Source organism: Protopterus annectens, chromosome 2.part1 (genome assembly GCF_019279795.1).
Source record: "Protopterus annectens isolate FY-2018-M chromosome 2.part1, PAN1.0, whole genome shotgun sequence".
Lineage (NCBI taxonomy): Eukaryota > Metazoa > Chordata > Ceratodontiformes > Protopteridae > Protopterus > Protopterus annectens.
Genome location: NC_056729.1, coordinates 44,674,973 through 44,699,612, shown reverse-complemented (window position 1 = coordinate 44,699,612; position 24,640 = coordinate 44,674,973).

Genomic DNA, 24,640 nt, shown 5'->3' with positions numbered 1-24,640 from the left:
ACAGGTGACTGTTGAAAAAAAGTGCAGCCAAAATCGGTTTAAGTATGTTGAAATAGTTATGGATGCTATTCTCTATAAACTGAGACTTTTAGCTAACAAGCTAGTGATGTGCATAAAGTAATCAGCTAATGGTGAAGAAGCAAGTCATGAGTTATTGTTAGAGCAGTTAGACACCATTTTTTCTATCCAGCAACAATGCCATGAAATCAGAGAAATTGATATATTTTTTAAACAACTTTATTATCATGTTATTATGATAATGTTCATAGAGTGAGTTCACATCTATTATTTACAGTGAACAAATTAAAATGTCAGTGAGATTTTCCATTATTATATACATGCGTTATTTATGCAACCCCATCCTAATTCTGTACTTTATACATTACAGCATACTCATTTACTTTTTATTTTCTATCGTAGGTTCATAGGTTCATAGGTTCATAGGTTAGTACTAGGCTAACTGCCCTTGCGAGCCATTGTAAGCCTAGCCAATTATCCCTTATCAGCCTACTTATTTTAATCATATACTTCTGCATTATTTTACACACAGTTGCCATGTGCATCATTTGTGTTTATAAAATGTACTTTGTCCATCTTTTAATGGTCTTATCTCTTAAGACTTTTATTTCCTTTAGAATAACCAGTACTTCAGTTACTACTAGCTTAATATTTGACTTCCCCTCTCATATGATTACTTTCTTTTGGTTGCTGGTAAACAAAAAAATTTACAAAGGCCTTACTGAGCCTCAGAAATTCCAAATCAAAACCCCAACTCATAATTAACATAGTATGTTCCCCATAACTTACCTCAGGACATTCTGTAAGGGGTCCATAAACTCAGTTAACTCCAAACATTTCCATACAATTTGTTTCGTCTTTTACTTCCATCACATCTCCAACAATTGCTTTCTGTTTGAGGGAAAATCTTTTTGAAGCCTACTCAAAGTATAAAAGCATTTGTGTAAACATTTCCATGCAGGTATCCTAAATCTCCTAATCAAACACGCTACTATTGTTCTTTTGTAACTTTCATTCTAATCTTCCTTCTCAGTTTTTCTAATCTCCTTTTTATTGATTCTTATGTTTATCATACAGCATTTTATATGCCTTACTAATTGTCCCTTTCTTAGTACCATTTTCTATTGTTGATTGCAATAGAAATCTCAACAGAGCTGGTCATTTACTCATCACCCCCTTTGTCTATACCCTTACAGCAATACCTGAAATGGAAAGCAGTCTCTGATCAGTGAGTCAAATACCTTCTTGGCTTCATTCTACTGTAGCTCTTTTCCATTACAACATATTTGCTTCCAGCAGTATGATTCCTTTGTTAATCTCCTCCAGATACTTCCTGCCATCTCTTGCCTGATTTCTGCACCCTCAATTGTATATATTTCTATTTTAAAATCTTCTTTCACAGTGTCTCACTACTTAAGTCTTTATGTGTTATCTGCCAATTTATAACTATAGTAGTCTATATAATTATTGCTATTCTCCTTAAGGGCTTCCTTCCCAAACCCTAGTCTCTCTGCACCCCTTCTTCTTCCACCTTCTTCCACAATTATCTTTTTTTATTTTTACTTTGATGTATCAGGCAATCTTTATCTACCTTGTTCTATAGGAAGAATAAACTTATACCACATTACTCTTGTCCTGTTCCCATCCCAAATGAATTCCTTTACTGTGTTGTTATTTGTCATCCACAATTTTTCCTCTGATGGATAGATATATGAGTGTACAGGCTAGAGGAACTGAAAGCATTTTCACTGACTGCATCTTAAATCCATACCAATGACCATTATTTTTCTAGTATCTTATGTTTTAGTAGTGTATTAATTGTTCTCTTCCCATGTATCCTTTGTAAATTCTATTTCTTTGTCTAAAAATGTCAAACCCTGTACTTTCTGACTGCTGGATTCAAACCACGAACTTTCAGTATAAAAATCAGTAAACGGTCACTTTCTGTCAATTGTTTATGTTTACTTGTAAAACAAACAGTAAATCAAGAATATTAGCAACAAATTCTTATTACAATAAGCTGTAACGTGCATCAATGTAGCATAAACAAAATCATTAGTGAACCTTATACCCTTTTTTTTCTGTACAGCTTGCATATGAAGTATGTGAAACAACCACTTTCTCAACCTTGAGAATACACTGGGGACAGCAAATCATTGTAATGAGAAATGTTTTCTGTAACCATATGGTCTTATCAAATGTAAAGTTACACACAGTCTGTCTCTAAATCAGCCTGACACAACAAAAATGTTTTAACATAAGAAACCTGAGAATCTACACACTCTGCTTTCTACTAGACGCTGAGAGAAAATGCACTTGCTATTAACTGTATTTTTCCTTCTCTACAAAATGGAAACTGCATGTCAAAATGGAAGCTGTATATTGCATACATTTTAAGTCATTTCCAGAGAGAGAGAGAGAGAGAGAAACTGCACATATAATCTCCCTTAAATCCCCGAAAAGGGATTTACTTACATATGCATTATATCATTAGTAAAAACTACAATAATGTAGTTTGAATAAACATGCTTTGTGTTATTTCCAATGCACATACACACATACAAATTATTCAAGCACGGGCGTTAAAAGCCCTTCTAGCTTGCCAATATACCAAAACACTTGTTCCCATAATAAGTGTCCAGGTTGTTCTTAAAAATACCTAAACTAGTACTTGCTTTAATGTAATTTCATAGTCTGTTCCATGCATCAGCTACTCTGTCAGAGAACCAATTAGTACACTTCTCATTCCTATAGAATCTTCTACATAGGTTGTCTGATGATTTCCTAGTACTTTTGGATAACCCCAAACATTCCCAGAGGTAGTTGTCTCTAAATGCCCACTATACTTGAATAAGATCTCCTCTTAGATATCTATAAGAGACACTGTACAAGTTCAGATATTTTAGTCTTTCATAATAACTTAAATTTTCACATCCATGGATGCCCTTGATGTATTTCCACTGTACTCTTTCTAATTTACTCATGCTTGTTTTCTTATAGGGTTTCCATATTGTTATTACATACTCAAGTTTGGGTCTAATGTAACTAACAAACAATGACTTCATCATTTTTGATTTCCTAGACTTTATAAACCTTTTTATACAACCTATAGTTCTATAACTATCATTAAACAATTGGTTGTCATGATTAGAAAAATGCATAGCTGAATCTACCCATATACCCAGGTCTTTAAATGAGTCTACAGTTTCAATCACTGTGTGCTGTATTAAATATTCACCTTTCAATTTATGTCTCCCAAATCTCATATGCTTAGTTTTTGATGTACTTATCAGCATATTATTCTCCTGTGCTCAAATGGTCAATTTAGTCAACTTATTATAACTTATTTTGCAGACATGTCTTATCTGTAACACATGTAATCAGTTTACCCAATTTCACGTCCTCTACATATAGAGAGTAGAACACCTCAGATGAAAAAGTTAGGTCTGAAAGATACAGTCTAAACAAGTAAGGGCCTAGGACAGAACACTGTAGGAAACCCTGACTATAACCAAGGATTTCACATGTCCAGTTGCTTTATGATACTTGCCATATCCTATTTGTAAGCCATGCAGTTATCCATATTATCAAGAGTACATCAATACCTAGTTGTACTAATTTGTTGATCGGTATTTTGTGTATGACCCTGTCAAATGCTGAAGTTAAATTTATATAAATTACATCACAGCACAATGTTTCATTCACAGGTTGTAATAGATCTATTTTCAACATATGCATGCTGATATATGGTTTCAAGTCCCATCCTATCCAGTTCTGTCAATAACTTATCCAATATTACTTTCTCCATTATTTTTCCACAACAAGAAAGTAGATTGAATGGTCTATATGACTCTGGGTTTGTCCTACTCCCCTTTCCCTTGAACACAGGTTTAAAAAGCGCATGTCTCCAATTTTGAGGCATCTCCCCATATTTATATGACCTAGTGAATAATAGATATAATGGTACAGAAAGTTCTTGCTGCAGTGTTCTCAGGTCATTGATACTAATTCCATCTCTTCCCTGTGCTTTGTTTGGATCCAGTTTGTGCAGTTCTTTTTCAATATAATCTAATTTGATTCCAGTATCTAGTATTACCTGGATGTCACTAGGATAACTTATTACCCCTTTTGTGGAGAAAAACTGTTTTGCATAAGATGTTGTAAATGGGTCTATATTAGAACATTGAAGTTTCAAAACTTCGAATGTTCTAATATCGAACCCTATTCAGCGAAAGCTGAAAATATCGAAGTAACAGAAAACCAAATTTTTTCCTAGGGAAAGAATTTGGTTGTCCATTTCTGTTGCTTCTGTATTTTCAGCGCTGTGGTGGAAAGTTACGGGTCGGGTTCAGGTAAGTGTGCGATTGAGTGTGGGTTAGGTTAGTTAGGGTTAGGGTGCGGGTTAGGTATGTGTGCGAGTTTGTGGACGTGAGGGTTAGGGTGGGTTAGGTGAGTTAGGTTTAGGGCGTGGGTCAGGTAAGTGTGCGATTGTGTGGACATGAGGGTTAGGGCGGGGTAGGTGAGTTAGGGTTAGGGCGCAGGTGAGGTGAGTGTGCAATAGTGATGGACCATAGGGTTCAAGTTTGGGTTAAGGTAAGTGGATAGTTAGTCATGTGTCTATAGTTTAGTGTAGGGTTAGGTGTAAGATTTTAGGTGTATGTGTGTGGATTGCTGTTTGTTTGGTGTGCTTGTGTAGTATGTATGTGTTTTGGAACAGCAAATTAAAAAATTTGCTGTTCTGTATGTTCGACATTTTCAGCTTTCGCTGAATAGGTTCGATATTAGAACATTCGAAGTTTTGAAACTTTGATGTTCTAATATAGACCCATTGTAAATATATCTATAATCTGTTGTGTCTGAGAACACATTTTAGAATCTGCACACAGTTTATCAGTTTATGTGTCTTTACTCCTTCCATATCTTATGTATCTATAAAACAGTTTCCTATCATGCTTAATATCTTTGTAGAAATTTTCTTCAAATTTTTCTTGATCTTGTCTCACACTATGCTTAATCTGTTTGTCCAGCTTGTTTATTTCAGTTTTCAAAGATGTAGTTTGAACTCTCTTCAATTTCTTATATTATTTGTCTCTCAACTTAATCTGATATGTTGTTCTTATGGAAATATATCCTCCTGATGTTGTAGGCCTACATCCTGATGTTAAACATTTATTTTTTTTATTTTTTGCACTCAAACAATTTCTCTTTCAAACCTTTCCATATTCCATCTGCAGTTTTTCCACTGGACACCTCACTCCAATTAGTTTTACATAGTGACTGTTTTGCTTCTATATAATCTATAATTAACATTCTGTGCATTGGTTTAGATTTCAGATGTATACAGTCTGCAAAGAGATACTGTAATGATTAATATTATTATGAGTAATACAAGTATAATATGTTGTAAAATGGTTCCCCCTCATATTGTAAATAAATTTGTCTCCTTGGCCCTCTTCAAATGTAGTCTGGGCGATTGGATGGGTAACTGTAAGTTCACCCCAGGGGTTCCACGTGTCCCTCTTAGACAGGGGTGATAGGTGCTGATCATGGAAATAAGGGTATAACATGACTAGGCGTGTAAGGGTCCTAGGGTCATTATCCTAGTAACCTCCTATGATTCTATAATTTGCAATCCATTCTGCCCAGGAGGTGTAACCCAAGTTATGTGTCTTTGTCATGATGCTACTCAGGACCTGCAAATAAATATGTCTTAATACTCAAAGTTTTATTTGGTATATAAGCTGACCCCTTTAACCTACAAGTCCCATCTTCATACCACTCAACTGTACCTGATTTTCAGGGATGACCCTAATATTGTCTCAAATTTTAGCTCTGTCCCTCTTAAGCCCTCCTAAAATGGGTGACTTTTGAAGAAAAGATTGTGATTTGTACTTAATAAATAAAGACAATGACCAGATTTATAGGCTTCTTTAACTTTAGAAAATGTATATTGATTCACATTCTATTACTCCATCAATGTCTCAAGTTAATAGTACAGATATTTTAAAAGTGACCCTGATTGTCCCTAATTATTTCTTATTTGTCCCTGATTTTGTTGAGATTTGTCCCTGATTCGTTGAAAGCTATGCAAGTCCCTGATTCGTTGAAAGCTATGTAAGTAAGTAATAAATAGTTATTCTATTTGGGAGGGCATCATAAACATCATGGTAGTTTTTAGCTTAAAGTTATTAATAGACAAAGTACTATTGACTAACACTTCTAATAGTTTTGACAACTTATATACTTCCCATATATCTTTGGCAGCTCCATAGGCAGGTAAGATACTTGCTCCAGCAATTATATCATTGTCTTAGTCCATGGTCTTTAATGATTTTAAATCTAAGTTCTGATGAATATGTGAAGTTTCTGTGACCTGTAAATCAGTTTGAAAATCTTCTAGATTCAAGTCTGTTTTAACATTATGATTTTTAAAACTGCTTTATCAGTTCTTTAACATGGCTTATAGCTGCTTTTATATATCCTATGTAAAAAGATCCATACCAGTTTAGTGGTAAACATGTGTAAGCCCTCTTTTTATATAATTACCATGCTGACCTTGCTGTTCAAAAATTACCCTGAAGAAAACATTGCATACTATATTAATCTCTTTCTGTCAATCTTCTGTAAGGTTTGTTAATGTATAAACTGATAATCCTGTATGCTAACCCTCCAAAATTTGGTTTGCTGTAACAGTGAAATTACACTAACTATTCTCTATATTACCTGCATTTGATTATTTCAAATCACATATATAGCTAAACCATATTTCTCATTTCTAACAAATAAGACCATTTTCTGATGTCCATAAATTTAAATATTGTATAGTATTAGTGTTACTTTTCCCCCAAATAGTTCCATTTTATTGATTTTTTCCTTGCCATTGCACAGTCTATCAATCATTGATGTTATATCCTGAAAATGAACTGAAACTGATGCTAGAGGAATATTATTCCCTGCTAGTGGCCCATGAGCAAAAAATCGAACTTTGAGATAAATTAAAAGCATGTGCATCAGCAAACTGAAGTTTGGCAAATGCAGTATATGGTAGGTATCAATCCTCACATTTTATTACTTCCCATTGTGCTAATGTTGTAAATGATGAAGAAATGATAAACAATGGAAAATGCTAAGTGTAAATTTAAATATCTATCTAGATATATATATATATATATATATATATATATATATATATATATATATAGTTGTCCAACTAGGTTTTGTTTAATGTGCTATCCATGTTGTAATTTGTATAAAAAATAATTGTTGAGGAGATTACAAATACAGAACTACCACTATGTCTCCTTTTCTGTGTGTGTGTGTGTGTGTGTGTGTAATGTGTGTATGTGTATATGTATATATATATATATATATATATAAATATATATATATATATATATATATATATATATATATATATATATATATATATATATATATATATATATATATATATATATATATATATATATATATATATATATATATATATATATATATATATATATATATATATATATATATATATATATATATATATATATATATATATGATATATATATATACACATATAATTCTTTTCCCTCTCCCTCTCCCTCTCCCTCTCCCTATCTCTATCTCTATCTCTATCTATATCTATATATCTATCTATATGTACACAGTGATATGGGCCATGTGGAAGAGGTGTATGTTCCTGTCTGAAGAAAAGGAAATATCTGCCTTTGTCAGATGATATGTTTGCTATTTCTAAATTTAGAGGGCGATCAAGTGAGAAGTAATAGAAACGTGATAAAAAATATGAGAGATATAAATTCATTTTTAAAAATATTAATGTCATATTTCAATAGGAATTTTTGTGCATTCTGCATTGATAGTTGTCATCCTTCTATATGGAGATCTTCACATTTCAGATTTGCCCCTTTAAGCAGTTAGAAACATAATTATGTGTAATGTATAATTTGACACAAGGAAGTGGAAAATTTTTGGTAGAGAAGACAAATTAATATTTCAGTGATGGTTCATAATGTTCATATTACTGTTTTGACAGGCAGAGCTCAAGATTTCAAAATCTAAAGTTCTTCCTGGAGCCAAGCTGTCTCTCAGTATCCGGGCTTCAAAACATTCTGTATGTGCACTTCAGGCAGTGGATAACAAAATGCTTCTCATGAAACCTACAATTAAAATCACAGCAGAAATGGTAAGTTTGACATTTTTTTTCATTTAATAAAATACTTGAATCTTCAAGTGGAGTCTGTAAGTAATAAATTAGACCAGGACATCTAATAAGAAGGCAATATAATCTGATATTGTTCACAGTAAACAAAAATCTGTCTGTGCATGGTTCACTTGGTAAAGTTTAACTTTTTACAGGATGTCCAATAAGACAGTATTAAACTCTGACATGGTGTGTAGTAACCAATAAGCTGTGTGCATGTGGTTCTTTTGATAACACATCTTGGGAGTAATAATGCATTAGGTAAAAGGCAAGTACCTTTAGATCCTGACCATGTTGTATCAGATGCACACCTTCTACATTTCTTATTTTACTGTTTGAATTAATTACTCTTTCTAGTCTTGAGATTTAAGAATATCCATGAGAACGTCTTTAAAATTGTCTTTCGAAAATGTGTAGAAATCAGGCTACCTACTGCCTTTTTGATGACATTTTGCAGGGGACATGAAGAACAAAGTAACACTCATTTGCATACATCTGTGTGTGGTTTCATGCACACAAGCATTAACACTTATTTCACATATATCAAAATGTTGCAACTTTTCTTATAAAAACTTCTTTCTATTTAAACACCCTTATTAAATTATCACTTAAGACATAGGCACACATACCTTAACAGAAAAATTAACAAACCATATTAACATTTTTTCCTTTTATGTACATTATTCATCACATATATTTTCTTCTTTATAACTATCATCAGTCAGACATTACATAATTTGTTCACTTCCTGCCTTCCCCTAAATCTCACCCTTCCTCCTGAAGGTTACTCTGCATGTATTGTTCCCCAAATTTTTATTTACTATTTCATTTGCTCCTTCCCTTTTCTAAAGATCATTCTTCCAGATCTTTTATCCCTTTTACAATATTCAATACTTCAAATACAGTTTGTTACGATTTTAATTTTTCTTTTCTACTTTGGTTAAGATTTTCATTTTTGTTTTCTACTTATTACTTTTTTGGCAGCCAATAAAATTAAACTTAGTAAGCCCTTACCATACCTAGGCAATTCAGATCCCGCCTCCCAACTCAATAGAATCGTTTCCTTAGTTACAGCCATTTGCTTCTCCAATATTTCTGACAGAGTACTCTGAAGGGAATTTTTAAAATCTGCCAACTCATTGCACCCCCAAAACACACATTCCAAGTTACATCTTTGTTCCCCATCATACCTCCAACATTTGCTAGCTACCTGAGTAAAAATTCATTGAAGTCTGTTTGGGTATAATAATTCCTATGCAGAAACTTTCAAGCAAAAATCTTAAACCCCCCTGGACTTTACTGCAAACTTGGGAGCCATATGTATGTCCTCCAACTGTTCCCTTGTAAATTGATTTTGCTCTCAAACTTTTCTAACCTCCTGTGATTGATTGTGATAGTTCCAGTGCAGTGTTTTATATGGCTTATTATTTATCAGTTTTTAACAGCAGTTTCTGTTCTAGATTCAACTAAAAACTCTACCAGAGGGGCTGAGGCCAAGATGATTAGCAGTTAATAGCACTATTTTTAGCTCTGCTTCATTTTAACATCTCTGACAGGATTTTTACTAAAAAACTGAAATACAATGTTTCAAGACTTGATGGATTTATTTATAGTTGAATATCTGCTGAAAGAAAAAATAAGTTTGAAACTCTTTTAATTGCTTTTTCCTGTCAAGAAAACTAGAAAGAACTAATTGCCTCACAGTGAGCTACTCTAAGTGTATAGGACAGTGCCCTAAAAAAGATATACGGGCTATACTAAATAACATCAGTGATTTATCTGTAAAGACAGATAAATTAGAAAGTAAAATGGATGATTTTAAAGAAGAATGTAAAAAAACAAGTTGAACTGCTGAGTGAATCTCTTAAACAACAGTCATCACAAATCTTGAGTATAGAAGAGGCAATGTCTGATTTTGATGGAAGATTACTTGAAAATGAGAATAACACTGAATTTCATCTGAAACAAAACAACTTATTCCAGGATAAAATAAAGGACTTAAAGAACAGATCTAAAAAAAAAAAACATCAGGATTTACAAGATCCCTGAAAAAGAAGAGTGAGACAGTATGATTCAATTTCTTATTTCCTGTTTGCCTAGAGCTTTGAAACTGACTGAAGCTTTTTCCTTTGGCATTGAAAGGGCACATAGATCATTTTCTAATTCATCTTTAAAAAAACACCTTTGCCAAGGTCAGTGATAAGTATTTAGTCTTAAAAGCTGCATGGACTAATTATTCAGTTAAAATTAGAGGAACTACTATAACATTTGACAATGACTATTCTATATTAGTGATGTCCAAGAGAAAAGTATGTGTGCCACTTGTTAAAAGCTTAAAGAAAGACAATATCAAAGCACAAATCTTGTTTCCAGCAAAAATAAGGATTCACCTTCCAAAAGGAAAGAAGATTTTTAACACCTTGGAAAATGCAATGGACTTTATACAGCAAAATAAAATCCTAGAAAAAAAATAGAAGGGCTGGACTGGAATCTATCAGCTTCTTTGAAGAGAAATGCAACAAGAGATGGTTGGTTATATAGACAAAAACAGTAAAAAATGAATGACAAAGGAAAATCAATGTATTTCATGGTTCTGATTTCTTATTAATATAAATAAGTGCTTGAATACTTATAAGCATGTTCTGCATCTTACTTTTTACAAGGTAAATCATTTATTTATTTATTTCCCTACTTCATATGGTTGCTAGTTCCCCATTGAAATGTTAGAGATTTATTCTTTTTAGCTAAATCTGAAATTAAGGCCAATTATTTCCACTTAACTATTCATCTTATTAAAAGCTAATCATTGTTATGATGAAACTTATATCAGGTGGCAGACTTTCTGGAATCCTTGCTTAGTTGACTAATGTAGTATTAAACATAAAGAAGATGCAACAAATGTCACTAAAGAGGTATGTTAAGTAACATTCTTGGTTCTTAAAATGGTCCAGTAGTGTGCTTCTGATAGTATACTTGACATGCAATAACACCCAGGAAAGACGTGCTATGTTATAAAGAAAGTATAATACAGATTTTTACATATATAAAAGTTACTATTGGAATGATGTCAGATAATTAGAGTAACACTCACATTTTTACAAGTTAAACCTCGATCACACATAACTGTCATTTTAATGCAAGTTTATATGCTATGTCTCCTTTAAAAATGACAGTCTGCTTTAGATTAAGCATGTCATACAAATAGTGCCTGCTGAATCATTAAATATTATTTCTTTGAGTGCAATGGCGTTTTAGTGGTTGGGATACTTTAAGATGGTTTTTGTTGTTTTTGATGGTTTAGAAGGGTTTGAGGGATTTATGTGTGGTGTGGAGGTATCTTGAGTTCACTTGTGAATGTTTTTGCGTGAATTGTAGTAAATAAACTGTTCATTTTCAAACCCTTGTCATGAGGACCAACTTGAAGCAGCTTAATTAGAGTCATGATCATTTTTGTGATCCTGCAGGAGTTCTAAAATTCCAACAACTGTCCAGGTTGCTTCTTCATATCTAAGAGTAAATAATCATAATACCTTGAATCATATGCTAAGATGTCAATGAATACAAGTTAGAAAATAAGCAAAAGACAGTGAATTGCATTCAAAACCACCATCAATTATTAAATAGTTCTGAATGCTTAAAGTATACCAAAAGGATCATTTATATACTAGCCTATAGAATGACACTTCTGATAAAAAAAAATAGGATTGTGTTTCCTTGTTATTGGCTCTTTTTATTGATAACACAACTTAATATCTCAGAACAATTTATTACAGAATATTTGAATCTTAAAAATGAAAAATTTTTAAATGTTTGTTCAGATACTATTAGACATAACATATAAGGAAAATAGGATTGATTCTAACAGTAGTACTAGATTAAAGAGTATTAAATATATAAGGGTAAATATAAATGTTCAATTATATGATACTCTACACTAGGATTATAGCTAAAATATAAAACCTAGGAATATAGGAATAATATAAGACATAGTATACAGACAGAAACAGAAAGATAACAGAATAAGTAAATATGTATATAGTTAAAATATAAAAATGTCTACCAGGGTAGGAGGTTGGTATAATGGTTAAGGTATTCCCTTATAGGCACAAGGTGCAGGGTTTGATTTTCCCATGTGGATATTAGCTGGGCTTGGAATAGCCCTCAAGGACAGTTAGCCTGGTATTAATTTCTAAACTTATGATCCTATAAGCAACTATACACAGAGTAAATAAAATAGAAAAAATATAAAGTCATCTGACCTATAAATTAATAGATATGAAAATAACAACTGACTTCCTACCTATAATAGACCAGGGAGATAATGTGAGGTACAGGGAAAGATGACTGTAGAGATATTCAGTTTAGTCAACTTATAATAAAGATTCTGAACACCTACTTAACTTTTCTTATTCATAATGACTCACTGACAGGCTTTTATAAGATGATGCATACTAAAAATATGAGGCACATTAATACGAATCAGAAACATGAGCTAAGCATTGTTAGTCTAATGGAGACTTTGAGAGGTAGTTTGCCTTTTTCAACAAATTAGGAATATGAAATTCCATGGTAGAATATTTTAGGGTTATATCATTAATTATTTTTTTATTTGTTTCAAAAGTTTTTCCATAGCTGAAGAATTCATATTGCTATATATAAAGTATATAATAAGTTCTGTGCATAAATGTGCTTTCATTATACCTGTTTTTTTCTCACTTATATAAATGTCTGATTTTAAATGCACATCTCTTAATATTAATGGATTGAATATTCTTGTAATTGGGGGTTCTGTTCAAATACTTGCAATTACATAAAGTTCAAATAGTATTTCTACAAGAAACACATTTACTTAATAAATATGTAAATCAACTTTCATTAAAGAATTACTTGGTATTAGCAGGTTCTGGCATTCAAGCTAACATAGGAGACAACCTCATGTTATGGAAGAACTCACTAAAGTAAAATATACCTGTGTTGATAAACATTGTATGTTAAGCATTGTTATAACTGAATAGAACAGAAAACTATATACATTGGTCAACTCTTACTGAATTTCAGGGGCTGGAGCTAAAGATACAAAAAATTACTTAGACACTATAGTCTATTACATGAAAGGTGAAGTCATAATGGCTAGTGATTTTAATTGTATTTTATTAGACAAAATTCCACTGCAGATAGAAAGCTGAGAATCACATCTTCAGCCAAACACTTAACAAATGTTGTAAATTTAATGAATTTAAAGGATATATATGAGCTAAGGAAAACAAACCCACTTCAATTTATCTATTATTCATATAGATATGGAACACAAACAAATGTCGATAACATTTTTTTTCTCAATCTGTTATCACATATCAGAGAAGTTTCAATAGTTTGTGGCCATTATAAGACCATAATGCTATAATATTTAATATTATTTTAAAACTGACAATTTAATGCATCACAAGTAAATACCGGCATACATTATTAAAATAAAATTAAATTAAAATTAAAATTAAATTAAAATTCTAAAGACATGTATCTGGAGCATTCCTCCATGGGCATCCCCTGAAAATGGGCTGTGTCCCAGACAGACTTTCCCAGTAAACAAATGTTAAATAAATAAACAAATAATAAAATGATTCAAGGATTAGTATGTTAAAGAGATCAAACATTTCCTAGAAATAGATATGAATGGTGAAGTAATTGACATTTTCCTGTGGGATTCACTAAAGGATTACTTAAATGGAAGAAGCTGGTATATTAGTAAAACAAGAGAATGGGATAAAGAATACACTACAGGCCAAAACAGACACACACTAAAGTTAAATCTAAAGCCAAATGATACTGTTAGTCAGTCTGAACGTAAAAAAATTAAATACAAAATATATTGAAATTCTAAATCATAATGTATTAATAAACCTGGAAAAACTTAAACTTCGGGCATACTCAGCAAACCTTGTAAGCTTGCATAAACTTGCTCTTAGAGCAAAGAAAATGAATAAACTAAACCATATAAAAATTATAACACATATAAATAATAAAAAAGAAAGTAGACATATATTAAAGGTATTCTTGAGGGTTTTAAAATATTTTCTGAAACTATAAATAATAATGCAAATAACCTAGATAATGATAATATAGTTGAAACTTTTCTAAGGGAAAATATATTTAATAAATTAGCAAGTGAACAAGTAAAAAAATGATACACCATTCACTTTAACAGAAATAAAAGATCAAATAAAAAAGTTAAAAAATAATAAGGTGCTGTGCTTAGATGGTCTTATACCAGAGCTATATAAACACTACTGGATGATGGAGCTAAAATATTAGATAAGGTCTATAAATAAAATATATGAAATAAAAAAAAACTGCTGAAGCCTCTCATCATGGAAATATTTTGTTATATCACCTATTTTAAAACAAGATAAGCATCCTACAAAGTGTTCATCATACAGACCCATTCACTTTTAAATGTGGACTGTAAGATAGTAAACAAATCGAGTAGCAGCAAGACCAATGCGAACCAGTAAAACACAAAAGATTTATTAAGATTAAGCACTTTTCATTTGCTCTGTCAGCAAACTTCTTCAGGCAACATAAATAATTACATTGTGGGTATATATACATTTCTCTCTGGGTTAATTAGTTGATTAGTTAATTAACTCTAATTACAGAGCCATCTACTGACATTAATAAAATACTTATGTAAAAATACTAAACAGCATTCACAACCAGATGATAATAATAATAAATCTAAAAATAAAGGGAAATTATAATATTACTAATAGTTATGGTAATGGTATGAAAAAATTGTAGATATAGGAAATAGTAGATGTAGGAAAATCCATATATCTATATATATCTTATTTATATATACTAAATAACATATATCCATATGTATCTTTTTTTATGTGTGTAAAACTTTTTTTTGTATATGTAAATAGATTTCAGTGTGAACATTCAATATAAATAATTCAAACATTTATCAACATTCACTTTACAACTTCTCCTATCTAAAATATATATTTATATCTAATTCATGTTAAAACCAGATGTATATAAAAATGAATGATAATTAAAATAGTCTAAAGTTCTATGTTAATATATTTTCCTAAATTCATCTTTTTAAACTTTTAAGCTTTAACACACTGCTCAAACTACAGGTTTCATTTATACCTGGTAGATTATATGCATTAAGTCTAATCTGCCAGAATAATTCCAGCTCTTCAAGTTGCAATGGTGCAGGACCAACTCTTACATCGAGATCTGGTTGGTCTATAACTAAAAATCTAAACTGATGTCCAGGAAATTCTGCCACATGTTTAGCTAGGGCGTTGTCTTGTTTGTTCCTGCTGATGGCATATGAGTGTTCATACATACGGTCACGGAGTCTCCTCTCCGTCTTACCGATGTAAAAAGCCTGGCATCCCTGGCATTTAGCCAGGTACACTACCATTCTAGTGTTGCAATTGGCCCTACACTTCAGTCTGTATTGAACATTGTTTATTTGAAATCTGTTGGATTCAGTTACTAACTTGCAAAAATTGCAATTTTGGCATTTGTACATACCAGTAATTTTTGGTTGTTTTTTCCGGCGTTGTTCGTATAATGCCTTCAAATTTCTATTTGCTTAAGACTTGACTATTTGGATAAACAACAGCAAGCTATTCAGCATAGCTTGCCATCTTTAACAACTGACAATCTCACTACTGCTGGAATACGACGAGTATGTCCAACGGTGCAGGCATCCACTGAAGCGCCTAACAGGGAGGAGGCAGGTCCTAACACCAACCAAGTTAATCCTATAAGGTTACTGACTCAAATGGAGGATTTACATTTTACTAACCACTTGAATAGACCAACGCCTCTTAATGGACACAAAATAAATCCTTCAGTAAACCTTTTTAGGCAATCAAGCGAATGTAGCGCTAACTTTTAATCAATGCGTTCCTACACCATCGAGCGCTAATATGGGGACTCAGCAAGGGAACAACAACACAGCACTGAGTGTAAATTCGGGCATTCAGCAAGGGAATAATTATTCAATGTTTCCTGATCTCTCAACTTGGTTAGCGGAGAGATTTTCATTTACTATGACCTCTCCTGTCACGGAGCGACAGTCTGGTGGAGAAGGAGGTAATAACAATCCTGTTTTTGATATTGTTTCATATCTTAAAGTTTTTGACAACTATTAGTGAAGGTTAAAAAACTGCAATTGGAAATTTCCTATTTTAAAGAATGTTTGAAATGTAGAATAGTGCCTAAAGGATTAAGGCACCATCAATTTCCTACTGGACTGGTGCCTGATTCAGCCTTTCATCAAGAACTTTTGGTGCTTTTTGATCATCAAGGTTTTGAGTTGATTGAATGCATAGTTAAGCACTATTCTATATGGGTGGAGGATCTCAACAAACAAGTGGCAGAATTAGACGCTAAGATAAAACTTGACAATGACTTCACCAGGTACAAATATGAATATAGTCGTATCTTTACTAGTATTGATCAGTACCTGGTGAAACTTAAAAACAACAAGGCTAAAAAATTAGAACGAGACACTATAGTGTATAAGGAAGGTAAAGCTTATCCACTTCCTCCCACAGCCCAAGTATGGAAAACTGTTTCTGAAGGTAGTTCTACCTCTGGTTATAATAACCAGCCTACTGTGTTTCATTATACTAACCAGTTGCCTAATACTATGGTACAAGTAAATGAAGATGCTAACCAAACTGAAGGGCAAGGTTATACGGAAGTTAGGAGAAGTGAAAGACTGGCTAATGTTAACAATCAGCGTAATTCAAAAAACTTGAATTTTTCTGAGGGGAACCGAATTGGGATGAGACCCAAACAATGGTACAACAAGAATCAGAGGAAAATGAAACAGAGCTTGGAGAGAAACAAGACTTGACTTTAATGTCTTATGGCACTAATGAATTATATGACACCTTAGTGCAACATACGATTCCTTTGGTTAATGAGACTTGTGACTTTTCACCCTCTGAAGATGTTGAAAGTGTTTTTTCTAGTCTCCACTTAGGTCCACCTGACCTAGTGCCTATGAGAAGTAAACCTACAATTATTACCCATAGGACAAACGATTTTAAAGTGTACAATTTTTCTTCTACTGATATAGGTTCGGACATGGTGGATTTCTTTTCCAAAGGTAACACATATGTCCCTAAACAAAATTGTGATTTGGTGAGAACAATTATAGATTTAAAAACTTTCACGAGGAAACTGAACTTTAACCTGATGATGGGGTCTAATGTAACTACAGTCCAAGATGACCAGTTTAGAATTCCTAGTACTTTTAATCCACCTCTTCATCCACTTATTTCTGTGTTTGAACAAATGTGTGAACTAGATATTCGATTCAACATTAAACATAGAGGTAAAAGTCAGACTAAAGATCATATTTTACAGAAAGAGAGGGGATTCTTGGAATTTATTAAATTACACAATATTAGAGTCTGTAAGCCTGACAAAGAAGGGGGACTGGTAATTTTTGATAACATGGATTACTACAATAGAATGGTAGACTTGTTAGATGACCCCACCTACGAAGTTAGTTCTCGCTCGGATATCAATCATGCATATTCGGTAATAAAGAATAGTATATTAGACATGTTCATAGAGGGGCAAATTGAACAAAATATATTTAATTATATGTCTACACAATTTCCAAGGTACCCCTACCTTTTTGGAATTCCCAAAATACATAAAGATTTGGGGAATCCACCTATGAGACCTCTTGTCGATGGACGTGGGTCACCCACTTACCCATGTGCCAAGGTGATTGACTCTATTTTACAAAAAATTTGTTAAACTTGAGTCACAAATTTGCAAGGATTCTTGGTCATTTCTAGAGAAGTTAAATGACTTGGACTTCAACCCTAACTATAACTTCCTTACTGTAGACGTTAAAGACCTCTACACCAGTATACCTCAAGATACTGGTATAGAGTGGGTAACTCGAGTTATGGTTAAGAACAAGGCTACAACAGATGAAATCTCACTTGTGAAAGAGCTTTTGGAAATTGTTTTATATAACAATTTCTTCATGTTTGGAGACAACTTCTTTCTTCAGAAAATAGGTGTGGCAATGGGCTCCCCTTGTAGAGCTAGCATTGCTAATTTAATGATGGCCCATTGGGAGTCTGAGTATGTGTTCAAAAATGATAGTATTAAAAACAAATTAGTTTTTTACACACGGTATCTAGATGATATCTTTATCCTGCTTAATGGTAACCAAAAGTCGAGTGAAACAGTATTAAATATTTTTAACACCTCAACTGATTTCTTTCGTTTCACTTCTACCTTTGACACTGATAGGATAGCCTACTTAGACATTAATTTATCTAAAAATTTTACTCTGGAATGTTACCAGGCTAAAATACACAGGAAGGAAACAGAATACGTTTTTACACTTTACCAGCTGCCACCCTTTTTACCAAAAACATTCAGTAATTAAAGGTCAGTTAGTACGAGCAGCTCGTATAGTTTCTACTGAACAGGATTTCCAAGAGGAATGTCAACTCTTGGGAACGATGTTCACACAGAGAGGCTACCCTTTGGAACTAATTTCAGGATTGATTTTGGAAGTGAGTGACAAACGTACTAAAGGAATGCATAAACCTATTTTGTCTATGAAAAAGATAGTTAGCATGCAGGAGATTACATCAGAAAATATGGGAAATCCTGTAGTAACAGAATTGAGTGTCCTTGCCACACCTGATTCACCAGAAACAAAGTTCATTACAACCTATAATACATTTAGTTACCACTGTACAGGGATACTATGAAAAAACTGGGTTATTTTTGCAAGTAACCCTAGTATATTAAATAAATTGGGTGATTACCCGGGCACTATATTTAGGAAGGGTAGGAATTTGAAGGCATTATACGAACAACGCCGGAAAAAAACAACCAAAAATTACAGGTATGTACAAATGCCAAAATTGCAATTTTTGCAAGTTAGTAACTGAATCCAACAGATTTCAAATAAACAATGTTCAATACAGACTGAAGTGTAGGGCCAATTGCAACACTAGAATGGTAGTGTACCCGGCTAAATGCCAGGGATGCCAGGCTTTTCACATCGGTAAGACGAAGAGGAGACTCCATGACTGTATGTATGAACACTCATATGCCATCAGCAGGAACAAACAAGACAATGCCCTAGCTAAACATGTGGCAGAATTTCCTGGACATCAGTTTAGAGTTTTAGTTATAGACCAACCAGATCTCGATGTAAGAGGTGGTCCTGCACCATTGCAACTTGAAGAGCTGGAATTATTCTGGCAGATTAGACTTAATGCATATAATCTACCAGGTATAAATGAAACCTGTAGTTTGAGCAGTGTGTTAAAGCTTAAAAGTCTAAAAAGATGAATTTAGGAAAATATATTAACATAGAACTTTAGACTATTTTAATTATCATTCATTTTTATATACATCTGGTTTTAACATGAATTAGATATAAATATATATTTTAGATAGGAGAAGTTGTAAAGTGAATGTTGATAAATGTTTGAATTATTTATATTGAATGTTCACACTGAAATCTATTTCAGTACGGTTTTTACATATACAGAAAAAGTTTTACACAAATAAAAAAAGATACATATGGATATATGTTATTTAGTATATATAAATAAGATATATATAGATGTATGGATTTTCCTACATCTACTATTTCCTATATCTACAATTTTTTCATACCATTACCATAACTATTAGTAATATTATAATTTCCCTTTATTTTTAGATTTATTATTATTATCATCTGGTTGTGAATGCTGTTTGTATTTTTACGTATGTATTTTATTAATGTCAGTAGATGGCTCTGTAATTAGAGAAGTTGGCTGCTTCTGTAAGTTAATTAACTAATCAACTAATTAACCCAGAGCGAAATGTATATATACCCACAATGTGATTATTTATGTTGTCTGAAGAAGTTTGCTGACAGAGCAAACGAAAAGCGCTTAATCTTAATAAATCTTTTGTGTTTTACTGGTTCGCATTGGTCTTGCTGCTACTCGATTTGTTTACTAGTTTAGTTTTGTGTTTATATTATTGTGGACTGTAAGATGTTTGTGTCCATTTTAGCTAACAGAAATAATCTACTTATACCTACACTAATTATAGTATCATAGGAAGCTACTAGGCTATTGGCCCTGAGGCCCTTACAAGCCTAGCCAAAAATTTAGCCAGTGTTCCGACAAGTCAGCATCCAATGCCCCTGTCCAGCAGGGCACAAGGGGAATCCCAGGGGTTTATTTTCTGTTCCTCATCCAGTTATCTATGTCGTGCTTAAAAAGTGTTAATAAGGTACTCTCCTTGATGTGGAGAGGGAGTCTATTCCACAGAATGGGGAGTCTCTGGGATACAAATCTTTTCCACCAGCAAGTCCTACTGATGTCACAGACCATTTGAGGTTTTGCATGTGGGTTAATTGATTGGAGCTTGACTTGTGGATATGCAGCAGTCCCATCAAGGGAGGGTCTGAGATTGCTTTGTATGCAAGACAGAGGCCACCTCTGAGGAGTCTGTATGAGACTGAGTAGATGGACAGAACCTTTAGCCTATCTATGTAGGGTAGATGTTTGAGGCCCTGGACTCTCCTGGTGAGGAACTTCTTTGGTCTCTCCAGCTGCTGCTCATGCTTTGTGAGGTACATGCAGAAATTGACATTGTACTCAATAATGGGTCTTATAAGGGGATTATACAGGGATGGTATGATGCCCTTGTCCTTGGATGAGATACCCTTACTAATGAGGTGGGCCATGGAGAAAGCTTTCTGTACAACAGAAGCAATATGGTGGTCAAAAGTAAATTTGCTATCAACCTGGGTGCCCAAGTCCCTCACAACTGATTGCATGCTTAGGACATTGTTGTCAATGTGATAATTTGTGGGAATGTCACTCTCTCCAAAGAGGATGATGATGCATTTTTTGGCATTCAGTTTGATTGGCACCAGACATTTGTTTGGGTGAGACCCTCTTGGAGGATGTCCAGATCACTAGGGGAATTGAGGACGGTACTCAGTTTGCAGTCATCTGCAAACTTGGTTAGCCATACTTCACTGGTTTTGGCCTGCACCTCAGAAAAGTATATATGTATATCCCAAACAACAGAGACCCCAAGACCGATCCCTGGGGTACACTGCTCATTATGGGTCCACTGCTTGAGGTGGCTTCCCCTATTTTTGACTAGGTGGGTTTTATCAATGAGCCAGTTTGTACCTATCTGGTAACATACAGATTGATGCCTTATTGAAAGATTGTATCTATTATACCCGAGTGAGGAATAGTATCAATGGCTTTGGTGAGGTCAAGGTAGGTGGTGTGCACCATCTTCCCCTCGTCCGTGGCTTTGGCAACTGTCTCAAGGAAGTCAACCACATTTAACAGGCATGACCTACCCTTGATGAAACCAAACTGCATGGGACTGAGTATTTGGAGGTTGCCAATGTCCTTGTTAATCTGGTCCATGATAATCCACTCTATGGCCTTGCAAATCAGGTTAGTTAGGCTGATGGGTCTGTAATTTTCTGAATCGGTGGATTCTTCACCTTTGTGCAAAGGGATGACAGTGACTGTTTTCTACTCAGCTGAGATGAAGCCAGTACTCAGACTTAGGCTGAATATGGTGCCTAATGGTGCTGCAAGTTCTTGCCTGAGTTTATGTAGGATGCAGCCTGGGATGTTATCGGGTCCCATGGAGGCTGTAGTTTTTGCCTTTGAGAGGGCAGTGATGACTTGATCCCTAGAGATAAGAGGAGGAGGCAGGTGATGAGGATGTCATGATTTACGGATGGGGGGAAAGAAGGGTGAAGTTTTCACTGAATCTGTCTGCCAGCAAGTTGGCTATATCTACTGCATTTGTGTGTGTGTGTGGTGTCCTTGACCACCAGTTCAGTGCCGATCTGAGTGCTTCCTTTGAGACTGCAAACATATGTGAAGAAGGCCTTATGACTGTCTTTAGTATATGTGGCCATTCTGGACTTGAATTTTGCTTTGGAGGATTTCACTAGTGATCTTATTTGCTTGTTCAGGCTAAGGAGAGATTACTTCCAGCTAGGCACCAGCTCATTCTTGGTCCTGGACAGTAATTTCTTTCCTTTTATTATAGAGTTTGTTTATTGCAAATGTCCACCAGACAAGTTTATTCTTTCTTGAGGATGATTTTGAACTGTTAGATATTAATGATTTCATGTAGCTATATAAATGCTCGTATAATACTTTGATGTAGGTTTGAACATATGTGACAGTAATTATGGAGGGGGGAGGGAGCTGTGAAGCTGTTTATGCCTTCTCCCATGAGGTTGCAATCAGCTTTGGAGAAGTTTTTTTGTTTGACCCTAGCTAGGGGTAGTCAGGGGAGATGGTGACTTCGAAAGTGACCTCATTGTGGTTGGATCTTACCAGGGAGGATGACACTGTAAGGGTGCTGCAGTGGTTACTCCTGCTGGTTGATACCAAGTCCAATATATTTTCACCTCTTTTGGCGGTGTCGATCAGCTGGTGCAAGGCATTTGCATTCATGAAATCAAGGAATCTCTGGGCATTTGTGTTTTGGCATGAGTAGTTCTTCCAATCTGTGGTTGGATAGTTAAAGTCACCCAGGATCAGGGTAAAAGGTTTAATCTTGATAGATTCGAAGAGGTCCAGTTTGGTGGAGTGGGCATCAGTGATAAAACTGAGTTTATTTTAAATGGACAAGTATGGGATAATATAATAAGAATACATAAATTAATAGGGTATGCAAATAAAAATAAAAAATAACTTTTTATCATTAGTCTCGATATAGATAAGGCTTTGACTCAGTTAATTGGTTGCACCTGTTTAAAACACTTAAGGTGTATAATTTCCTCACCTGAGCTAATTACATTAATTTCTAAGTTATACAATAATTATTGTGGTTATGTTAAAATAGGTTCTTTTCTTTCTAATTCCTTTAAATTACAAAAAGGCATAAAACAGGCTGTCCATTATCACCTTTACTTTTTATATTAGCTATAGAATTATTTGCTAATAGTATTAGATCCAATAAGAACATACTTCTTCTTTTCCCATTAGGGGTTGCCACAGCAGATCATTGGTCCACTCAGTGATTGGTGCGGATGTTTTACAGTGTTGAGTTGCCAGCCCTTTGCCCAACCTTCACAGAATTGACACACATGATACACGGCCAATTTGAGAAAGTCCAATCCACCTACTGCATTTATTTCGAATGTGGGAGGAAACCAGAACACCCAGAGAAAACCCACGCAACCACAGGGAGGACATGCAGATTCTGCACAGAAGGCACCACAGCTGAGAATTGAACCAGAGAACCTCTTGCTGTGAGGTGATAATGCTAACCGCTGCACCACTGTAGCCACCCAGATCCAATAAGAACATTAACGGTATCAAAATAAAAGAAGATTTCAAATTAAAGATCCATTTCTTTGCTGATGATATTTTACTAACGATAGGAAATATAGAACATTAATTAGAACATATAATTAGTTCTATGACTAAGTTTGAAGAAATCGCAGACTTAAGCTTTAATCATAAAAAACAAGTACATTATTAATTAATAAAAATTAAAAATGTCTTACAAAAATATTCTAACTTCAGTTGGAATAGGAATCAAATAAAATACCATGGTATAACCATTTTGTCTAATAGTAAAGAAATGATACAAACAAAATTTTAAACTGTTTGTTGATTAAATTTTAAGTTTAGTCACAAACTGGAACAAATTCTTCTTTACCATGGAAGAATGATTAATGCTTCTTAAGATTGTAATTTTTCCTAAAATATTTGTCTTGCAATATTTAGCACTATCCCCACCAAAAACTGATGAAGAAGATAAATACAATTCTACTTAATTTTTTTTTGCATCCTAATAAAATGAGTTTCCTTTGATTGGCACAGAAAAGGTTGGGATAGTGGTTGGATAGGATTCCCTGATATTCAATTGTATGCTATTTCAACAACTGTAACAGTTATAGCATTGTGGATAAATTCATCTTATGATTCATAATCAAAACAAATATATCAAGAAATATTATTAGGAAATAATCAATATATTACAACCAGTCATAAACAAATAGTCCTTACTAGTTTTATCTGGTTATTAAAAGATTTTTGTGCAAATAAAATTACACCTACTTCTCAAATTCCCTATTTAAATAACATAATTCCCCCTTTCCAAAAGTTTACATATTCTAACAATTGTATCAAAGACTTAATATAGTCTTTTTCCAATTGCATATACAAATGACTGCTTAGAAACTCATAACTTCAATAAAATTCTAGTATTGAAACAGCAAAGTAATTTAATATATTGGTATCAATACTTAAATGGTATATATATATATATATATATATATATATATATATATATATATATATATATATATATATATATATATATATATA